Below are 23,469 nucleotides of genomic sequence, written 5' to 3' on the forward strand. Positions count from 1 at the left end.
TGCATTCATGAATAAAGAAAAGATGGAACAAATTGAGGATAGGCTTGTTACTACCTACAATGAATGCTTGGATACTAGAAAGCTATATGAGGAAGATCTTAAAAACAGCTATGTGTAGAAACAAAGGATAGAAGAGTTGGAGGGTAAGGTTCAAATCCTAGAAGAGGAAATTGTATCTCTAAAAGACCAACTCAAAGTTGCAACAGAGGTAGAACCTACACAAAGGAGTGTGGAAGAAATAGGCACACTATTGAGGTGGAGATTCAAATAGAAGATATAGCCATAGGGGTAACAATGCAAACACCGGTGATCAATGTGGAGCGTGAGATTCCTAAATATGATGGTGCACTAAAAAGAGGTGTAATGCAAGGCATGTTGGATCACTGGATAAGAATCTTGAAGAGAGTTTCTCAAGATGCATATAATGCATTCAAAAATTTACAAACTGTTGAGCAGGTATGTAATGAGGCAGTAGCTTGGTTAGACCCAATTTTCTAGAAGTGGAGGCCATATATGCAATTTTTTGATAGATTAATACCTCTATTGGCCAAAAAACTGGACCTTCTTGATAATGTCATTATAGCTAAAGAGGGTATGGATAGAGTAAAGGATTTTCTACAATTCTTTACAGGGAAATTAATAGCTATTTAGAATAAGATGAAAGTATTGATTAATAGTTTTTATTCTTTAATCCTTTCTATTCTTAATTCTAATAATCAAATAAAATATTAGAATGAATGGTCTAGCTCTTTTGACCATATTGTGAATTTTCCACAAGTGGCATCAATTTTTAAAGTTGACACTGATGAGTTTTCTTTTAATGAACTCATTTCTACTCTATTTAAAGTTGAAATTGAATGAATAGATTTATAATAGAGGGGAAGGTAGTCATAGATGCCAGGTGGCAGAAATTTGTTGGCGAGTTAGTAGCAATCAAAGTATGCGAATGGCCAACTAAAAGAGAAGTCATTGTTTAGGAGGCAATCATGGAAATCAAGGCTTTACCAATAGAGTGTAGTTAAAGAAAAGGACAAATTGAAGATTTGATGCTTCTAGCTATCATGTTGTAACTGTTTTTGTTGTTTTTTTTGGTGTTGAGAATGCAAAGATTTTTTTAAAAAGTTTTATTGCATCTTTGTATTCCCTTTTGTTAAGGACACCTATCAGTCACAATTTCCCCTTTGCTTATTGCAACTCATCTCACAATAAATGAGTTTTCAAGGCATTGTGACGGATCCAAGAATTTGTATAATTTTTGCTTTGTTCAAGAAAAGTATAGTCGGTCCATTTGTTGTGTAATGGTTTTAGAGTTTATTTGGAGATCTAGTACTTTTTGATGTTAATATATCAATGATAGAATCAATAAGGTATTCTAAGTTTTCTTTTGAGTTTCTATTGGTCATTGTATTAGTCTTTTAAAAGGATAATACAAATGGGTACTTACACTATATCTATGTTATCTATTTTTGTCTCCATTTTATGAGTTTGTTTACTTTGAGATCAATTGAATAAGGTTTAATTGATTGAATGCAATCTGGATAGGTTGTATAGTGGTTCTATTGTTGCTTTAATTCAAGTAATTAAGGAAGTTCTTTAGTAAATTAGTGGATTTGTGAGTTTATGAAAGGGATATTTCATAAGAATGGGAATGAGTGATTACAATTGATAGATTCATCTACAAGTTATCTAAACTAGATCCCCTACTAATAGTTGACTCTCTACCCAATGGATAAGACACTAGTCATATAAATCAAGAGTATATGAGAGTAAATTCTACCAATACATCTCCAATTTACATTCAAATATAAATCAATCAAAATATTTTATCAAGTGCATAAGGGTGGTCATCATTTGTGTGTGGAAATTCATGAAGTATTGTTAGCTGCTGTAGTTCATGATTGTTTTGCATATATTAGAGAAAATAGACCATATTTTCTACTCCTAGGGATTAAGGGTAAGATTCAAGAAATGAATTCAATCCCTAAGGTACTCCCACCTTGGTTTTGTAGAGCCAAAAGTGTAGGAAGCAATGTGCTTCATGTTGTTGGCCCAGAAATATAGTGTATTAGACTAATCATGAGTATTGGCTCCCTCTAGGTATAATACATTTTTTTGTCTACTGGTAATAATAATCACTATTAAATCACAAGCCAACACATAAGGTTAAATGTTGAACTCAAAGTTTAAGTCGCGAGCAGGCGATAGGTGACATGTGTCATGGTGGTCCCATTATATGAAGTTCTCTTCGTTATTTGGTCATAGGAACCAAATGATATTTACTAACCATGTCAAAGGAAAGCAGGCAGCTTCAATTTATATTTTTCTATCCATAACCTTAGTAGGTTTCAAGGTCTTTTATTGTGACCATGTAATAGCAAACTACAGTGGTTAAATTCAGTGCAGTCGCTTTGTCTCACCTAGTTTGATCTAAACCTTGGTTTGGGATGCAAAGCCATGAATGCCTTCATCACGTAATCACTAAGATTAATGACGAGTTAAGAAATTAAGATGCGAAGTGGCAACAAGGGAAAAGTTAGACATCACAACATTGCAGAGGTATGAATGGATAGATCGCTAGCGGCTATGAGTCTATGAAATGGTCAAGAGATGTGCATCACTAAATCATGATAGTCAAAGAATCAGAATGATAAGGGGTCATAATGCAATGATAAAGGTCAAAGTTGAGTGTCTTGACATCGCATAGTTTAGATGTTCTTCACACCTAGTAGCTCTAATGAGGCAACATGGTTAGAAAGATAAGGTTCATAGCTTCACATGGTCATTTGGCAGTTAAGATTTTCCAGTTGTGAACATGCAAATGGTTCATCTGTAGTTAAAGGTTTATGCCTTTTCATATTCATTGGGAGTCAATTCTAAACCATGGCTAAGGTAGTGATGATGCAAATGCTTTGTTCACTCATTCGTAGGGTTAGTTAATGGGTTAAGGATGCAAGTCATGAAGTGGCGATCAATAATATATAGTCAACTTCTTCACTGTTGTAGGGTCATAGTAGTTAAGAGGCCAGGGTGATTTCAAGCTATGAAGTAATGATTGACATAAAAATTGAAGGTGTTGTGGCTTTGTGGGTCAAATAGCTAATGAAAGAAGTGAGTCATAAAGCCATGAAATAAGGAAAATACATAGGTAAACATAAAGTTAGAATATTGGGGTGAGGTGGAAAAATACTTAAATAGCTCTGGGCCACTTGGCAAGATTAGATAATCAAATCTAGTTGACTTGCTGATTTATCTGATTTGACAAGGATCAAGAACACAAGCCAATGAATCTTTAATGACCAGATCAATCTTTTGATCATTTGCAACTACTCGTTTGCATTCCTCATGCCTAGTAAATGCATCTTCCATCTTCCAGATGCTTTGGGTTATCCATCTACCTAACCTTTCATTTATGGTCATTGTTTCTATCCCTTCAAAGATTGAATATGTACATGGGGATCAAATTTCTGCATATGGATGTGCACCTGATCAAAATCCCTCTAGATCATCATTAATGTCTTTCTAAAACTTGATGTTAGTGGTTGTTTATTTGGCTTCTAATGGAAGTTTTCTCAATTATGCTTGAACTATAAAAGCAAGTTTTGTACCCTTTCAAAGGGTTGATCTTTTTTCTAATTCTATAGTAGTCATATGACATACTCTACTATTGTAATTTCCTTTTCCTCTAAGGTAATATAATTATTTGTTGTATCTCATTCTTCCATTAATATACTATGCAATATCTTCTTGCCTCATGTTAATATATTGTCTCCATTCCTCAACTGTATGATTGCATCTATTTGACCTTTGAGTGATATAGAGTGAATTCTCTTCTTTATAGCATTCTTTTGGTTTCTGATCTACATATAGTTGTTGAGTTGAGCAAGGATTGAATCTATATATTTTTGAGATTATATTGATGAACTATGTGTTTCTAGGCAGAGATAAGATTGGACATAATATTTGGTGTATCACCCCCTCTAGATTAGATTATGTAGTTTGCTTTCATGCATTCCTTCTCCCTTTTCCTCTCAAGAAGTAGTTAGGTGCACCTTGATAGTAAGGAAGCCAACCTTCTCTAAAGACTCAATCTCATTGTTCAAGTCCCACAACTTGGAGATTGTTTCCATGTTTTTTAGGTTGCCTTTAGGTCAAAAATTTAGGCAAGGGTACAAACTTTTGCGACAACATTTTTTGTCATGCTTGATGGGATAGATGTTGAAGCATTATATTTTTGTTGGTTCACTCATGTCAAAGAAGAATTTCAAATTCATGTTGAGGAGATAGTGTTATTTTTAACATTCCAGGCCTTCAAGAGGCTCACAATTCAAGCATTTGGTGACTCTACTCTACTTTTACATCTTGATTTCATATTAGAGTTATTATGATTCATGCCCAAAGCTCACACAAGGGCATCTTCTAGAGGTACATTTCAATATATTGAGCTTTCATTTTGAAATCCTAGAAGGAAAAGAAATAGATTATCTATATCACTAGTTAGGAGTGCAGAGGTAACAAATACACCTGCAAGATCTCTCTCTACTCCTATTGATAGGTCATAGACTAGGATATAATCTACCCATCTAAATAGATCATTATTCCATATGGCCCTACCTAGAGCCCATGCTTTTTCTATTTTCAATGGTTGTAATCCTTTCCTTCTAGCCCAAAGACATGACATCCCAGTAGCTACACTCAAAAGCCTACTCAAATTTATTGGTGAAACTTCCATTTCTCCCTTAGAACATATTCAAGACATTTTAAAGGTCTATAATATACATGGTATTACAGCATATGACATTGTTGTTAGGCTTCTGGCTTCATCTTTGAATGGGAAATCCTTATAGTGGTATAGAGGTTTGCCTAAAAACTTTATTAATAACTAGGATGAGTTAGGGGAAAGACTTTTCAAGCATCTTGAGTATAAGAGTGATCATTTATCACTCTTGGAGATGCTAACTACCATAAAAAGGGCACTCCATGAATACATGACCAATTTTAATTATAGATTTCAAAAGACATGGGATAGAATACCTATTGTAGTTAAGCCTTCCCTTGGTAATGCTTTCTTGTATTACCTCAGAGCCTTTAATAGTGATATTTCTACCACTTTACAATCCATGGGAGGAGACACCTTGCTAGCTACATATGACACTTCCATAAAGGAAGAGAACATCTTGATACAAGGAGGGAAATTAACTCCAAGTCCTCCAATGCCTTTCTTCTTAGATATGCCTAATTATCAGTCTACAATAGCCCCTTTTCCTACCACCTCCACAAGCCAACCTCTTGTTCTAGCCCCAATAGCCTCCATATCTTCTAGTGAGTTTTGAGAGTTGAAGGACATGACGTAGGCCCTAGTGTTGAGTAATAAGAAGTTGCAAGATTAGGGTTCTAAAATCGGAAAGAAGTTGCAAGATCAAGAAAAGAAGCTGGAGGACAATTTCTCAATGGTCCAGAAGATGGGCAATAAGGTGGTGACCTTCGAAAGGTAGTAGGCTCAAAATGCTAGGCCTCCCCAAATTCATTACCACCCTACATATAGGCCTCCAAATTAAGGGCATGGTTATGCTCCACAAATCCTAAATAGGCCTATTGGAAATATCTTTGCAACAAATACAAACCTAAATCTAGTAAGGACATTAGTTCCTCAAAAAAATCTTTCTCAGGATAAGGATTTATGTCCCTTCTGTAATTATTCCTATAGGCATTACATGTGCTAGAATGTAGAATCATACCTATCACTAACCACACAAGATCAAGCAATAGGAAAAAAATATAATGCCACTCAATCTACTGATGCTAACCATTTGCAACACCAAGGTGATTGTTCTTTCATGAACCATCACCTAGAGGAGCATTGTCATGCCAATCATGATAACTATGATGCTATATCTCATAATACTAGGAGCAAGAGGAGAGATATTGAGGATGCTACACCTCCTCCATGAAACTAGATTCGGCTTCAAGGGTTACTCCTCATGTCCCAGTGAGGAATGCACAATCAAATGGTGGTCCCCAACAATGATCCGAGGGATACTTTTGTCAAAATTGAAGTATCTCCAAAACTCCAACAATCAGCATCAGATTAAACTCCTTGAAATTTTGGACCCAATGCAAATTGAACGGACAAAAATGGAGTCCATATGCAAAAGTTATGGTCAATCAAAGGTTGGTCAAACCGAGAATGAAGGTCATCAAAAAGGTGAAAAAAATAATCATCTCCAAAGTGGTCAAAAATGGATTTCAAAATAAAGAGCTCGTCGAGAGCTTTTCGACGGTGTTTGTTTCATCAAAAACAGAGCCCGTACGTGGAAGTTATGCCATTTTGAAGTTCAAGGTAAGAGATGAATATAGTTGATGTCATCATGATGTCAGCAAAGTGGGGAAATAGGGAAAAAAAAAGAGTTCATGGTCAAATTTGAACTCGTGACCATTTACCTTCAAAATTGATGCCTCAACCATTGCACCAAGCATCAATTTTAAAACTAATGGGCCTCAACTTTCTTTTAAACATTGGCTAGCGCTAATTTTAAACAAAGGAGGCCGCCGCCGGGGTTCAAACCCTTGACTGGCAGTCGCCCCAAAATAGCTTTTATCGTTGCACTATTTAAGAACTTAAAGATTATGATGCACAAGTTTTTATTTAACCTTTGACCATAAACCCGCCAACCTTAGCAAATTAAGGTTATTTGTTATTTTCATACCCCAAAATTGACATGAGCCAAATTTGTTAAAAATGGCTAAAGGTTAATTCGAAGGGAGGAATTAATTGAAGGGTCTAATATTATATCATTTTGTTATAGCCTTATTTTGGCTAATTTCATGTATAAAAAGGGGGTTTAGGAGACTCTTAGGGGCATTCAGAAAAAGGAGAGAACGTCGAAGTGCTAAGAGTAAGGGAGATTTTTGAAGTGTTTATTCCTATACTTTGAAATAGCGTGATGTTGTTGTACTTCAAAAGAACGGCTTTGTAAAAAATTGTACCTGATTTTTGGAGATAATTGGATTGGTCCCCCTATTGGAGCTGGACCCGGAGACGTAGTCCATACGGATGAACTCCGAGATCAAATTGTTTGTATCTTCTTTCTCTCATTGTCTCTTTTATCAGCTTAATCTTGTTGTTCTCTTATTTCATTTAAGTTAATTTGATTCGTTAAAAGTTTTAAATTAATTCTATGTAATAAATTAGCATTCCTTTGTAATAGTCCTAGATCCTAATCAGATCAAACAAAGACAAGATGTGGGAAACAAGAAGCCTATTGAACCTCAGACTATTCAAGGTCAATGATCAATCCCTATAGTTCCCAAAGCTCCAGTCAAAATAATTAGCACTCCTCTTAACATTATGGATCAAACAAAGAGGACCAATTTCAATGTTCCTATGTGGGATGTTGTTGCCACTATGCCATCATAGTTGGAGTTACTATAAGAAGGGTTGGAGAGTATAAAAATGACAAAGTAGCCAACTAGAGAGGAGAATGCAACTAGCCTGATGCAACCAATAAAGAAAGGAGATTTAAGTAAGAAAAATAGGTCACATCCTTTTTATGTCTCTTTGATTATAGGAGATAAGCTAGTTCATAACTGCATGATAGATTCCAAGGCTAGCAGCTTTGTGATGCCTAGGTGTATAGATGACCTCCTTGGTATTAAGTATGAGCCAATGGTTGGGGATGTGCTCTAGTTAGATGGTAGCTTTGCAAAAATAGTAAGATCTTAAAAAATGTAGAAATGACATTACATGCATGCCTTGGTTGTACTATCACACAAGAATATCAATAGCTAAGGTCAAACCATATTTTGCTATCTATTTTTCTAGAGACTTCTCTAAACAAATAGGGGCTCATATTATAGCAAATTGGTCCTATATGAGCTTTATAACAAGATATGGGACAAGGGCTTCTATAAGGGCATAACGTCTAGCCCTAAATCATATAGAGAACTATACTCCTAGTACGATAAACATGAACTATGCAATTCATGAGGTAGAGGGTAAAGATATAACACATAAATTTACCACTTCCTTGATAGAAGTGCCTAATTGTCTCTTGGATGAGTGGACCACTACTTATCATTTTGATCCAGCAAAAGAAAAGTTAGAAACATTCCTTGGTACATATTACATACTAGAAAAGGATGCTTCTATTCCTAATCTCATAAGGAAGGAAGAAAATATTGATGGATTATGGAGCATGTTTTTTGATGGCTCAAGAAATAAGAATGGCTTGGATGCTTGTGTGATGCTTGTCTCCCCTACTTTGGAGAAGTTTTATTTCTCTTAGGGACTTTAGTTCAGTTGCACAAATAATATAGTAAAATATGAAGCATTGATTCAAGGTCTCCAACTGACACAAGGGAGAGGAATCAAATCCTTGAAATTGTTTGGGAATAGTGGGTTGGTGGTTATTATGAAGAATAATCTACTCAAAGAATACAAACACAAGGCTTGGGATTTTCTTGATGGCTTTCCAACATTAAACATCTAGAGCATTCTTAGAAGAGAAAACAAACATGTTGATAGGCTTACAACAATATGTGCTCATTATGATGTACTAGATCATGTTGAGGACAAAAGAGAGAAACATATCAAAATGGTCGTAAGACATGCATTCCCAAACAATCACACTAATTGGCAGGTGTTTGACTCTGATGTGCAGATTGTCAATTTTCTACAAAATGTGGCAAAATTCTCTGAGAGGTATTAGTATAGATTACAAAGCCTATATGGTGATCAGATCATCAACCTTAGTTCCAACAAGTTTCCCAAGGGTTTAATCACCTTAGAAAATGTCTTCAATCTTGATGATCAAGTGAGGAGCAAAGGTCTAAACTTAGCTACCAACAAGGACGATAACATACCAATCATCATTGTTGATGGAAAGGTTCTTAATTTGGGAAAGGTATGCTCTAAAGGTAAACAAGAAAATTTTGTTCATTTATGTTAAGGGTTCAATGATGTATTTGCATGGACATATGACGATTTAAAGGGTTTTGACCCAATTTTTTTTAACATACCATAGATTTAAGTAATAATGCAAAACCTGTTAGACCAAAATATTGTTTAGTTAACCCTACAATTGAACCATTGATGAGAAAGGAGTTACCCAAGATTATAGAGGCCACTATTATTTTTCCTATCAAGCATTCCTCTTGGGTAGCTAGCCTTGTTCCTATTAGGAAGAAGAGTGGAGAAATTAGACTATGTGTAGATTTTAGAGATCTAAATCTCTTAAAGATCACCATCCTCTTCCTTCCATGGAAGAAATCTTATCCAAGGTCACTGGCTTTGAAAGATTTTCTTTCTTGGGTGGGTTTTCAAGTTACAATCAATTATTATTCTAGGAGTCTAATAGGTATAAAATAACTTTTATAGCTAAATGGGGCACCTATGCCTATAGAAAAATTCCCTTTGGATTAACTAATGTAGGTGCTACCTTCCAAAAGAAAATGGAGATGGTTTTTAAGAATATGCTTGAAAGATTTGTGCTTGTTTACCTTGATGACATAACATTCTATTCAAAGAATGTGGTAGACCATTTTGGCCATCTAAATAAAGTGATCATCAAGTGTAGGGAATATAGTGTATCCCTAAATCCAAGAAAGTGTATGACTGCCACTAATCAAGGAAATTTTTTGAGACATATTGTGTCCAAAGATGGTTTAACCATTGATCTAGAGAGAACAAACACAACCCTTGCTCTTCCTCTTCCTAGCCATAAGAAATGGTTGTAGAGCTTCCTTGGTAGAATCAACTTTGTGAGAAGGTTCATTCCTAATCTTGCTACTATGGTCAAACCTCTTACAATCATGCTAAAGAAGAATGTGGTGTACACTTGGATTAAGGAAGGGAGAGCCAATTTTGAAGAGATCAAAGTAGAAATAACATCATCCCCCAACCTTATGAACCCCAAATATGATAAGGATTTCATTCTCTATACTCTTGGGGGTGAATCGAGCATATCAGCTATCTTAACATAGCTAAATGATACAAATGAAGAACAACCTATAGCCTTTTTTAGTGAAGGGATAAATGATTATGAGGATAAGTATAGTTATGTTGAAAATCAAGCTCTTGTCATAAGAGCTCTAAAGAAGTTCAAGCATCTTTTGTCTCAAAACAAAGTCCAACTCTTGGTCCTACATGCAAGTGTGAAGGCCTTCCTCTTAAAAAAAGATATCAATGAAAAGAGAGCTAGGTGGATCACCAAGGTCATGGAATATGACATTGATATCAAGGTCACAAAGCTTGTGAGATGTAAAGGATTGTGTAAGAAGATGATTTCATCCTAGGAGATGACTAAGGAGGTTGCACGGGTATTGATAAATGAGAAACCAGCAAGGGATGAAAATTTGAATAATTGGATGCATGACATGAAAACCTTCTTATTAGGAGAAGAATATCCACAAGGGTTGAATAGGGCCAAAAGAAGAAAATTTAGATTACAGTCTATTCCTTTTTACCTAGTGGATGGCATTCTTTGTAGAAAGGATCTAAATGGAGCCTTATTAAGATGTATCAACCCTAATAAGATAGATAGGATGATCAAGGAGTTTCATGATGGCCCTAATGGTGGCCACTTATTAGCTCAAACAATAGCCATGAAGGTCATGAGAGCTAGTTATTATTGGCCAACTCTATTCCATGACTATTATAAATATGTAAGGAAATTTGAGAAGTGTGCTTTCTTTTCAGGAAAAAAAAGATTAGTAGGTCTTCCCCTTCATCCTATTTAGGTTGATCAACCATTTTCCCAATGGGGACTAGACTTTATTAGTCTAATCAATCCACCTTCCATCTCTAGTTAAAAGGTGCATCTTAGCTGCAACAAATTATTTTACAAGGTGGATATAAGAAGTAGCCTTGAAGGATGCCATAGAGACCTTAGTAGTGGAGATCCTAGATGGAATTATTACTAGGTTTGGTATCCCTTCAACAATAATATCAGATAATGCTAAGTCCTTTGTTGGGACTCATATTTTGTCTTGGGTAGTTGATCATGGTATCTAAATAAGCACTTCCTTGAATTAATATCCTTAGGGAAATGGTTTGGTGGAGTCTTCTAATAAGAACCTAATTAGAATCATTAAGAGGACAATTGAGGACAACTAGAGGTGCTGGCATTCAAAGCCAAGAACAACCCTTTGGGTTGACAGGATTACTCCTAAGAGGGTCATTAGGAACTCACTCTTTATGTTAGTGTATGGAAGGGAAGCAAGGCTTCCTATTTCACTTCAGTTCCCCTCGTTAGAATTAGCTCATTAATTAGAGCTAATTGAGGATGATGCCATGACTATTAGAATGACAGAATTAATGGAATTAGAAGAAAAAAGGCAACAGGCTATACAAACACTTGAGATACATCAACAAAAGGTGAAAAGGAGCTTTGATAAGAAAGCTGAAGCCAGGGTTTTTAGAAAGGGAGAGCTCATTCTCAAGTGGGATGCAAATATAGCCAAGCCAAGTAGGCACTCCAAGTTTGATGCTATGTGGATTGGCCCATACATCATCACCAACTACAAAGAGGCCAATGATTTTCAACTATCCAGGCCTAATGGTGATATTCTATACCCATTCCAGTTAATGGGATTTACCTAAAGCCTTGCTTCTAGATGAAGTTAAAGGGATTTTTTTGTATATAGTAGGTTAGATGTTTTTTAATTTTCTAAGAAGTACATGAGCACATGTTATCTCTCTGTGAGATGGCATTGTTCAAATTTTTTTGCAGTTGTAGAGGAGGCAGAGTTTTGCAGAGGTTGTAGTTTTCTAGTTATTTGTAGCAGGGTTTCATCTTTTGTGACTTAGTAAGCAAGCATCCCCTCTCCCCCTCCTTCCAAATCTAGTTATTAGGGTGGCAACCATGACCAACATTCAAGTTTGACCATACAAACATCATTTACCATGCATGCTTAGTAGGGATACATAAAAACCATAGTCCTTTCTTTTATATCCCTAGGTCTCAATCTCTTCATGTTTGCATATTACTTCCTTATGAGTATTTCAAGTCACGACCATGTGACTACCCTATATAAATTGGTTGCGAGCAGTTAGGGATTAGCCATGAAATGGACTGTGAAAGTGTGACATGGCTATCTCAATAGTCAGGTGCAAGGTCATAGGGAGTCAAGGCTAACTCATGGCCAAAATGGCAAGACAAAAAAATGTATGGATCACACAGTCATGGAGGGTTAAGGGAAAATCATGGTTAGAGCTACAAAGTAGTGAAATGCTCAGGTATGTTTGCAGGTTTAAATGTTGAACTCAAAGTTTAAGTGGTGAGAAGGCAATAGGTGAACATGTATCATGGTGTGCCCAGTATATGTAGTTCTCTTTGCCATTTGGTCATAAGGATCAAATGATATTGATTAACCATGTCAACGGAATGTAGGAAACTTCAATCAATATAGTTCTATCAATAACCTTAGTGGGCTTCAAGGTCTTAAATTGCAACCATGTGATAACAAACTACAACAATTAAATTCAATGCAATTGCTCTATCCCACATAGCTTGATCTAAACTTTGGTTCAGGTTGTGAAGCCTTGAATTCCTTTATTGTGTAATCATTGAGATTAATGATGAGTTAAGAAATTAATCTACAAAGCAATGACAAGGGAAAAGTTAGACATCACAACATCATAGAGGTATGAATAGATAGACCACTAGTAGTTGCGAGGCTATAAAATGGTCAAGATATGTGCATTGCTAAATTGTGACAATTAAAGAATTAGAATGATAAGGGGTCATGATGCAATAGTAGAGGTCAAAGTTGAGTATTTTGACATTGTACAACTAAGATGTATTTCACAGCTAGCAGCTCTGATGAGGTGAGGCAGTTAGAAAGACAGTGTTTGAAGCTTCACATGGTCATTCGGTAGTTAATATTTTCAAGTTGCAAACATGTAAATGGTTCATCTACAGTTAAAGGTTTATGATTTTGCATCTTCATTAGGAGTTAATTCTAAACCATGGCTAAGGCAGCAATGATGCAAATATTTTGTTCATTCATTCGCAGGGTTAGTTGATGGGTTAAGGAAGCAGGTCACAAAGTGGTGATCAATAACATACAGTCAAGTTCTTCACCGTCATAGGGTCTTAGCAGTTAAGAGGCTAGGGTGATTTTTGACTATAAAGCAATTATTGACATAAAACTTGAAGGTTTCACAACTTTGCAAGGTCAAACAACTAATGAAAGAAGTGAGTTGTGAAGCTGCAAAACAAGGCAAAGGCATAGGTCAACATAAAGTTAGAATGTTTGGGCGAGGTGGTAGAATATTTAAATAGCATTGAGCCACATGGCAGGATTAGATAGTCAAATCTAGTTGACTTGCTGATTTATCTGATTTTGCAAGGATCAAGAACACAAACCAGTGACTCTTTAATGACCAAATCAATCTTTTGATCATTTGCAACTACTCTTTTGTGTTCCTCATGCTCGGTAAATGTATCTTCTATCTTCTTATTGCTTTAGGTTATGCATCTACCCAACCTTTCACTTATAGTTGTCGTTTCCATCCCTTCAAAGATTGAATATGTGCATGGGGATCAAATTTCTATATATGGATGCACACTTGATCAAATCCCTCTAGATCAACATTGATGCATTTCTACAACTTGATGGTAGTAGTTGTTTCTTTGGCTTCTAGTGGAAGTTTTCTTAGTTATGGTTGAACTATAAAAGTAAGTTTTTTACCCTTTCTAAGGGTTGATCTTTTTTTTTATTCTATAGTAGTCATATGGCATACTCTCCTATTATAATTTCTTTTGCCTCTGATTTAATATAATTCTATGTTGTATCTCATTCTTCCATTAATATACTGTGCAATATCTTCGCACCTTATGTTAATGTATTGTCTCCATTCTTCAACTGTATGATTGTGTCTATTCAACCTTTGAGTGATATAGAGTGAAGTCTCTTCTTTATATCATTCTTTTGGTTTCTAATCTACATACAGTTTTTGAGTTGAGAAAGGATTGAATCTGTATATTTTTTAGATTATATCGATGAACTGTATGTTTCTAGGTAGAGATAAGATTGAACATACTATTTGGTGTACCACCCCCTCTAGATTAGATTAGGTTGTTTTATTTCATGCATTCCTTCTCCCTTTTCTTCTCAAGAAGTGGTTAGGTGCACCATGATAGTAAGGAAACCTACCTTCTTTGTAGACTCAATCTCATTGTTCAAGTCCCACAAATTGGAGATTGTTTCCATATTTCACAAGGTTGACTTTAGGTCAAGGGTACAAACTTTTGTGAAAACAATTACTTTAAATCTAATTAAGTTGAATTATTATTACAAAGTGGAGAATGAGATATGGATAAGATGATTCTAAAAAATGGTAATGGAATGCATTATATTTATGATTTTGGCTGAGATTGTGTGTGAGTTTACCAACATCAATGTTTTAGATCATACTCAATGTTCCATCATCAGGATGAGTTCTTCTTTTCTTTTCTTTCTTAGCTCTCTCATCTTGATGATGGATCATTAAGTATGAACTAAAATGTTGATGTTGATAAACTCACACACAATCTCACCCAAAAGCATAAATAGAATATCATGGATTGCGGAAATCTGTTACAATTAAATGAATGCATGTTACTTTGGAATGTGATTAGGGTTAAAAGGTATGTAGGGTTCAAATATTAATTATATATATGTTGAAATTTACACATGCTAAACTAGGTGAACTATGTTTCAACGTAGAGATTGATGGTAGTTAGATAGTATACTATGATTGGTTTCTTGCATACACCTTAAAGATGAATTTTCGTTGGAATTGACCTATGAATTATATTTTAAAATTAAAAAAAAAAAAATGTTTATAAGACTTCACATGATGTTTCAAAATTTGCAAGTACATTAGAGGTGAATTGGGCCAGACTATTTAAGGTGAGGTTCCACCATGATTTGTCATAACACAATGGATGCATTACAGATTGATAATCTTGTGATAATTTGTTACATAGTAGGGTGATTAGGCAAAGATATTTTATATCATATTATGTGATGATTATCTTTAGGTTGAATTCACTTATGATGATGATTAGGACCTATCTTGTATGCTTTGATGGTTATATATATTCTCAGATGGTTATGTTGATGATGCAATTAAAATGTGGTTAGATTTGGAACTGACATGTGGACTATGCTCTAAAGTTATAAATTAATTTTTATAGGTATTACATGATGAAAATTCTACAAGTACTATTTATGAGGATTAGATTATGGACATTTCTTTAGAAATAATAAGCTTATTTGATTTTGAATTTTGAATGTAAATATTGGACTTAAATTATGCAATGTTTATTTCATACATCTATGATTTTTCCTTGGACTAATTATGCTCAGATTCAAGTGTGTAATGATCTAACTATGGAATTTAATCAAAGAACCAATGTTAAACCTATGTGCAATCTCTGAAAGCCAAGGTTTAATCTATTAAAGAAATTAAATCCTCATTGTGATGTGTTTTATTCACAAACATAATATGAATTTGTGTTATTAGATTAAATTGTTTTTTGTGAGTAGATATGTCACTTGTAATGTGTAATATATTTTATGGTGTCCCTTGAAACTTGTGATGTCTATGTGGAAGTGACATGTTAATTAGGGTTTATGATGAAGGGTGCTCCCCTTAATACCATAAACACATAACAAAAACAAAGAAACAAAAACAATTTACGAGAACAAAATATGGGCTTCTTATTATTGCCACAAATGCATAATTACATAATTGAGAATTGCAATATGCTAACTCACATGGGCACCTTCATTACAGTAATATGCAAGACAAAGCTACGAGCTGTCACCCAGAGCTATCTTAGACAATGTTCAAGCCTTTCTTAAATAGATAATTTTATGTCATTCGAGAAGGTTCTAGATGCACAAACTTAATACCTAGAGATGATAGACCATAAAAATACATATAGAGTAGGCCAAATACACTTTTGACATTTATTTTAGAAATTTTGACCACCCCAACTTCAGAAGGCCATAACTCTCAAATTGTTGCTCCAATTGGCTATTATAACCACTTTTCAGAAACCTCAGCTCATGATCTACAAGCTCAAATCCATGCAAGAGCCCATCTATTAAGTTTTTAGACCTCATCCAAGGCCTCTAAGGTCTTCAAAACTTAACCTAAAGTTTTTATACCAAAATTACAATCCAAAAATCTGCAATAACTTCATAAATACATATAATCTAGCCATGAAACTCCACTGACAAGTTGATATATCTAAAATGAACCTTCACCTCTAAAATTTGAATATTTTGAGCTCATATGACTGACTTACTAAGTAGCAAGTCTCCAAAGACAATAAATATGCATTAAGACAACCCTTATTGAAACAACTGAAAGGAAATATTTTTGGGTGATGCAAGATTGCTCTTACACCCAGGATGTTCCCTCATCAGACACCTAGGATAATTTGAGAAGTAACCCCATCACATCTCAAGTGTTTAGAGGAAAACCAAGATGGTTAACCTCCTCCCTTGCTAACCATGATGAATCTTCTACAAGTCTCCCTTTCCATTTGACCAGGTATTATTCATAAGTTATGTTTCTTGTACTTTTTGCAACATGACTATCTAGTATCTCCTCAATCTCCTTTGTAGCCGAACTAGTAGCTGGAATAATCTACTACACTTCTATAACTTCTTCTCCATCATCTCCTTCATAATACTCAATCAAATCTAAAATGTTAAATATTGGTGAAATGTTCAATTCAGCAGGCAACTCCACTTCATAGGCATTTCTAGAATCATGCTTTTTCACTATCTTGCACAATCCAAACTTCTTCATTTTTAGCTTATTATATATACTAACTGGAAACTACTCCTTTCTCAAATGAACCATGACTTCATCTCCAATCTTAAATTCTTTATACCTCCTTTTCACATCTAGCTTAGCCTTGTACTATTTATTCATCTTTTTAATGTGCTTCCTCACCTCCTCATGAATGTTCTTCAAATGTTTAGCAAATTCTTTTGCTTTAGCACTACTTATGTCTCCTTTATCGAACTTCTTTAATTCATAAGCATTTATGGGGCTACTCCCATATACAATCTAGAATGGTGATTTACTAGTACTCCTATTGATGAAATTACTATATGCAAATTCTACCTCTAGTAAAATCATATCCCATCCTTTTGGTTTATCTCCAACCAAACATCTCAACAAGTTTCCCAAAATGTGATTCAAAAATTCTATCTATCAATCAATTTGTCTTTAATTTTTTCCTCAATGTATGCCAGAAATACCCAACAAACTTGGTATCTTGATCGGAAACTATACTCTTTGGCAGGCCATGTAGTCTCACCACTTCTCTGAAAAACAACTCTGCCACATGAAAAACATCACTAGTCTTCTTGCAAGGGATGAAATGTGTCATCTTTGAAAATCTATCAAGCACCACAAAAAAAGTAATGTTCCCTCACTAACTCCTTGGTAATCCAAGAACAAAATCCATGCCGACATCATCCCACAGCTTCTCTAGTACAGGTAATGGCTGATACAACCTTGTATTCTATTTCACTCCTTTTTCCATCTGACATACTCTTTAACTCTAATTATGGCCAATAATAATTCTCAACAACTAAAGCAATGGTCTTATCTCTCCCAAAATTTCCAACCAATCCTCCACTATGCTTCTCCTTGATGAGATTCTCCATCATAAAACTTCTTGGAATGCACAACTAGCTTCCTTTGAACAACATACCATCTTGGATTATGAAATCCAACCACTTTGCCTTGTCAAGTGTAACAGGTTTTGTACAAGCCTTCCATACTTCACCAAAACCAAGATTGTCTGGATACAAATTACTAAGTTCCTTGAATCCAACCATCTCAATCTGCATCATTGTTAGCAAAATTTGTCTTCTACTAAGAGCATCTACAACTCTATTAGACTTCTCACTCCCATGTTTCAAAAAAAATGTATAACTCTACAAAAATTCAACACACTTCAAATGCCTTTGGTTTAATTTTCCTTGACTATTCAAATATTGCAAAGCTTGATGTTCAATAAATGAAACAAACTCATTTGGAAGAAGATAGTGTCTCCACTTCTTCAATGTATTAACTATAGCATAAAATTCCTAATCATAAACATAATATTTTCTTTTGATATCATTTGACTTCTCACTAAAATAAGCAATAGGCCTACCTTCTTGGCTCAAAACAACTCATTTTGCAGTACCACTAGCATCACAATCTACTTGAAACACCTTGTTAAAATCTAGAAGTGCTAAAACATGATGCTCTATAACTTTCTATTTCAACAGATTAAAACTCTTATCTTCTCTTACAGTCCACCTAAATTCTTTCCTATCCCCTGTCATTGTTTCATTTAAGGGTCCACAAATACTACTAAAACCTCTTATGAACTTTTTGTAAAAACTAGTCATTCCATCAAAAGGTCTTACCTTTGCAACTGTTCAAGGATAGCCTTCACTTTCTCTAGGTCCATTTTTAGACCTTCTACTAAGACTACAAATCCTAGGTACACCAACTTCTCCTTCACAAAAATCCACTTCTTCAGGTTTATCAACAACTTTTCTTCCCTTAACTTATCAAACACCTTTCAAATATGTATCAAATACCCTTCCAATGTCTTAGTAAAGATCAAAATATCATCTAGATAAATAATGAAAAACTTACCTAGAATCTTCTTCAGTACCTCATTCATGAGCCACATGAAAGTGCTAAGTGCATTGGTTAGCACAAAATGCATGACTAACAACTCATGCAACCTTTCCTTTGTCTTGAAGGTAGTCTTCCACTAAACACCTTCTGTTATGCAAATCTAATGGTATCTACTCTTTAGATCTATCTTTGTGAAATACACAACTCTACTCAAACCATCCATAATATCATCCATCCTTGGCAATGGAAATCTATACTTGATTATGATCTTATTAATAACATGAGAATCTATGCACATCCTTTATGCTTCATTCTTCTTTGGCACTAATAGTCCTAGTACAACACATGGACTCAAACTCAAATCAACCCCATCTACAACAACTCATGACTTGTTTTTTCAACTCCTTACTTTCTGATGGTGTCATTTTGTGTGCTGCCTTATTTGGTGAAATGGCTCCTGGAATCAAATCCATCAGGTGACTGATCTTCCTCACTGGGGGGTAATCCATCAAGTACATTATTAGACATAATATTAGGAAACTCTCCCAACAACTATAACTTCTATAGATAGCTCCTCTACTTCTTCTTTACCATCCTTTCGAATTATAACACAGCACATATGTTCACACTTCATGCCTTGGAGAAACTCCTTTCCATTAAAAAAACATATTCTAGTAGCACTACATACCTTTTCTTCTTTCTCCTTAAATGGATTCAACTTATTTTTTTTCTCCATCCTTGGTCAGAGTGTAGGTATTTTATCGCCCATCATGTACAACATGGTTGTCAAACCACCATGGCCTACCCAACAACATATGACATATGTCCATAGGTATGATAGCACACATATCCTCTACTTCTTCTTTACCATCTTTTCGAATTATAAAAAAACACATATGTTCACACTTCATGCCTCGGAGAAACTCCTTTCCATTAACAAAACATATTCTAGTAGCACTACATACCTTTTCTTATTTCTCCTTAAATGGATTCAACTTATGTTTTTCTCTATCCTTGGTCAGAGTGTAGGTATTTTCTCACCCATCATGTACAACATGGTTGTCAAACCGCCATGGCCTACCCAACAACATATGACATATGTCCATAGGTATGATATCACACATATCCTGGTAGCTTCCAATCTTGAACTTCACTAAGTATTGCTCACTGACATGTTGGAAATATGGTTAGATAGATGTCTTGGTGGTTGTCATTTATGGCAACATGTATTCAGTACTTCATTTATGCATTCAAAGATAGAAAATTGTCTAAGTGTTAGATAGTTTGTAGCAATACAATAAACAAATCTTAAGTGTATAGATGAATCATTGAGAGTTAGATTATGCACAATTAAGGGAAGCTTTGTGATAGTGTCATGATGATGTGTACCAGTGTGCATATATTTATAGATAGTACAACACGAGTTAAGATTAAAATACCAGTCCAGATATTTAACAAAGAAGAACAAAGCATATCAGTAAACAAAGTTGTATGGCTTGAGGAATTATTTTGGTTACAAAATAATTACTAAGTCATGATGAGCTGACTATGTGGATAATAATCCATAAGTTATTTTATATAATGTCAAGTGTGTGAAGATATGGAAGCTAATTGAGTTATAATTTATGAATGTGCTAGATATAAAGTAAATATCTTATATTGCACAGTTATTGTGAAGTTGTTGATGTGATGCAAACTATTGTACAAAGAGACTGAATGATATCTGAGCTTTATGTGATGTGAGATCTGATGTATGATCAGAGCAAGTGCAAGTTACAATAGTAAAGCAAGTATTGTATGTATACCTATCTTGTGAAGAACTGAATTCTATAATTGCATGTTAGTGTAGTAGGCTCTTCTTGCATACATTGTAATTGTTCTACCAACTTCTAATAGGGTTGTAGCAACTCCTAATAGGATTGAGGCTTCTAACAAGGCCTAGTCCTCTAACAAGAACATGAGACACTATATGTACTTCATAGACTCCTAACAGGTTCAATATCCTTAATAAGATCCTATTGTTTAGTGAATTATCTTGTGGGTATCATCCTCATCAGGGTTTTCCCTTGGATAGGATTTCCCTAGTTAACAAATAATGATGTTATGAGTTCTCTATGTGTATGGTTATACTTACTATTTAGCATTGTTGGTTTACTTTCATATGCATTTTATAAAGTAAGTAACAATATTCAGTTGTGGGCAAAAGTTTGTAGAATACCAATTCAACGCCCCTCTTAGTATTATTTATTTCTAACAATTGGTATTAGAGAATAGTTACTTTGGAGAGGCTTAACAACTTCAGTAAGATCCTTATGAATATTGAACAATTGAAGAGAAATATTAAAGAAGCTCTTGAGTAGATTGATCTTCTTATAGAAGAAAGAGACATCTTGAAAGATAGATACAAAGATTCAAAAGTGTACATTAGCAAACTAAAAGATGAGATTGATGATCTGAAATCTAGCAAAGAACCATTTGCATAGATTAGTGACAATGATGACATAGAAAATCTCAAGAAAGAAAATGAGATTTGAAACATGAATTGAAAATTGTTGAACTGAAGTTGAGTCTTAAGACTAGTAGCAGTAAGAGTGAACTTGATCTAAAATATGAGAATGCAAACCTTGGATCCCAGTTGAGTAAGATGACATCTAAGTTAGATTCAATTAAGATAGAACATTCTGAGTTGGAAAAGTAAAACATTATTGTGAAAGGAGAGTTGACACAAGCAAAACAACTATTAGAGAAACTTTATACAAGTTCTAAGAAGATTGATGAACATATATTTCACCAGAGACTCTCTTATGACAAGATAGGTCTTTGACAACTTATTGGAAAAAAGTCAGCAAAGAAAGTTGAGATTAGAAAAGATCTAGATCCTATTGAAGAAACCCCTAAGAAAATTGATCAAAATGTGATCCAATCATCTAAAGAAGTTGAAATGGTTGATTTGTTTGAGAAATTTGAAGAACCTAAGAAGAAGGAGCAAGTTGATGAACTAAGAATGATGATTCATCCAAAGAAGTAAGACATGAGTTCAAGGGTAGATGTTTCATATGCAATGAAGTTGTACATATGAAGAGAGATTGCAAAAGTAAGTCTGTCAAAGCTATTACTAATTTCTATGGTTATAATTGTCATGGTTATGGACATAAAGCAGTAGATTGTAAGAAACCTAAGTTTGATGGTAATAATGGGAATAGTAGAATGTTTAGGAATACTAACCCTATAGGTAATGGAAGAGGTGGATCCTAGAGTAGATCTAATGATGGAGAGAAACCTGATAGTGAGAGAAAGTAATTTGTTTGTTACAAGAGTCACAATCCTGGACACATTGCAAGAAATTATAGAGTGCCTGAAAGTCATAATGGAACCAATCAGATAAGGAATGTGTATGCCTAAAATGTGAGCACACTTCTATGAGTCATTATATTCAAGATTTCTCAAAAATGAGGTCTCGAATGGTGACTCATAGCTCCCTATTCATGGGGTGCAAGGGTTTGTAATGGAGGCCCTCAATCTGACCTAGTTTGTGCCCATGCAAGTACACCACGGAACAAGAGATTCAATGATCTAATATGCATGCAAATGGAAATGAAAAACTAATCTAAATGATAACAATGCAAAACAATGCAAGAAATGAAATCTAATCTATGAAACAAAATAACAATGCAAATCGAATCTATGAAAGCAAGATCTAATCTATCAATGCAAGATCTAAGCTAACATGAAAATCAAAGTATGGATCATGATGATGGAAGCCATGCATGCAAGAGAGAATGAGACAAGAAGATAGAAGTTCTCCACAAAAGATTTAATATTCAAAACTCCTTCTTCAAAATCCATTCTCCAAACCTGCAACATAACAATAGCATAATAATGGGTGTCTCAAAAATGAGGAGAGGACTCTCCCTTATAAAGAAGATTGGACGATCTAGATTGAGAAGAAAAAGATTTAATCAAGGGTGGAGAAATAATGATCCATGTGAACTAAAGATCCACCAATGAGAAAAGTGGAGTGGTTGAGAAGAAAGTGGAGAAAGGATGAAGATAAGTCCCATATTAAGTGTAGATAAAAGATTTATTTAATTTTTTATTTGTTTTAACTCCTTTTTCATCAAAAAGAGATTTAAGTGGGATATTTTATTTAATTAAAAGGGAGCAAGCTCTTTTAATTAAATAAGAAATATTTAATCAAATTAAAAGAGGGGTTTTTCTCTTAATTAATTAAATGTAGATGAATTATTTAATTAAAAGAGAGGTTTTCTTTTAATTAAATGGAGACTTATTTTATTTAATTAAAAGAGAGCAAGTTCTTTTAATTAAATAGGAATTATTTAATTAAATTAAAAGACAGGTTTTTCTCTTAATTAATTAAATGTGGATGAACTATTTAATTAAAAGAGAGGTTTTTCTTTTAATTAAATAGGGACTTATTTAATTTAATTAAAAGAGAGAAAGTTATTTTAATTAAATAGGAAATATTTAATTAAATTAGAAGAGAGGTTTTTCTCTTAATTAATTAAATGTGGATGAACTATTTAATTAAAAGAGAGGTTTTCTTTTAATTAAACGGGGACTTATTTTATTTAATTAAAAGAGAGCAAGTTCCTTTAATTAAATAAGACTTAGGATAAAATGATCAACCTTAGAAATAAAAAAAATTGAATTTGATCAAGGAAATTGATTTGAATTGATTTAATAAAATATTACACACCATTGATTTAGGAAATTTGATAAATTGATAAATTGAATAATGGGGGCCCATAGTCTAGGTGACCATTTTAGGGTGCATACAGAATGCAGCTATATGTCAGTTA

Source organism: Cupressus sempervirens, chromosome 4, assembly GCF_028749045.1.
Source record: "Cupressus sempervirens isolate cs-2001-9-10 chromosome 4, ASM2874904v1, whole genome shotgun sequence".
Taxonomy (NCBI): domain Eukaryota; kingdom Viridiplantae; phylum Streptophyta; class Pinopsida; order Cupressales; family Cupressaceae; genus Cupressus; species Cupressus sempervirens.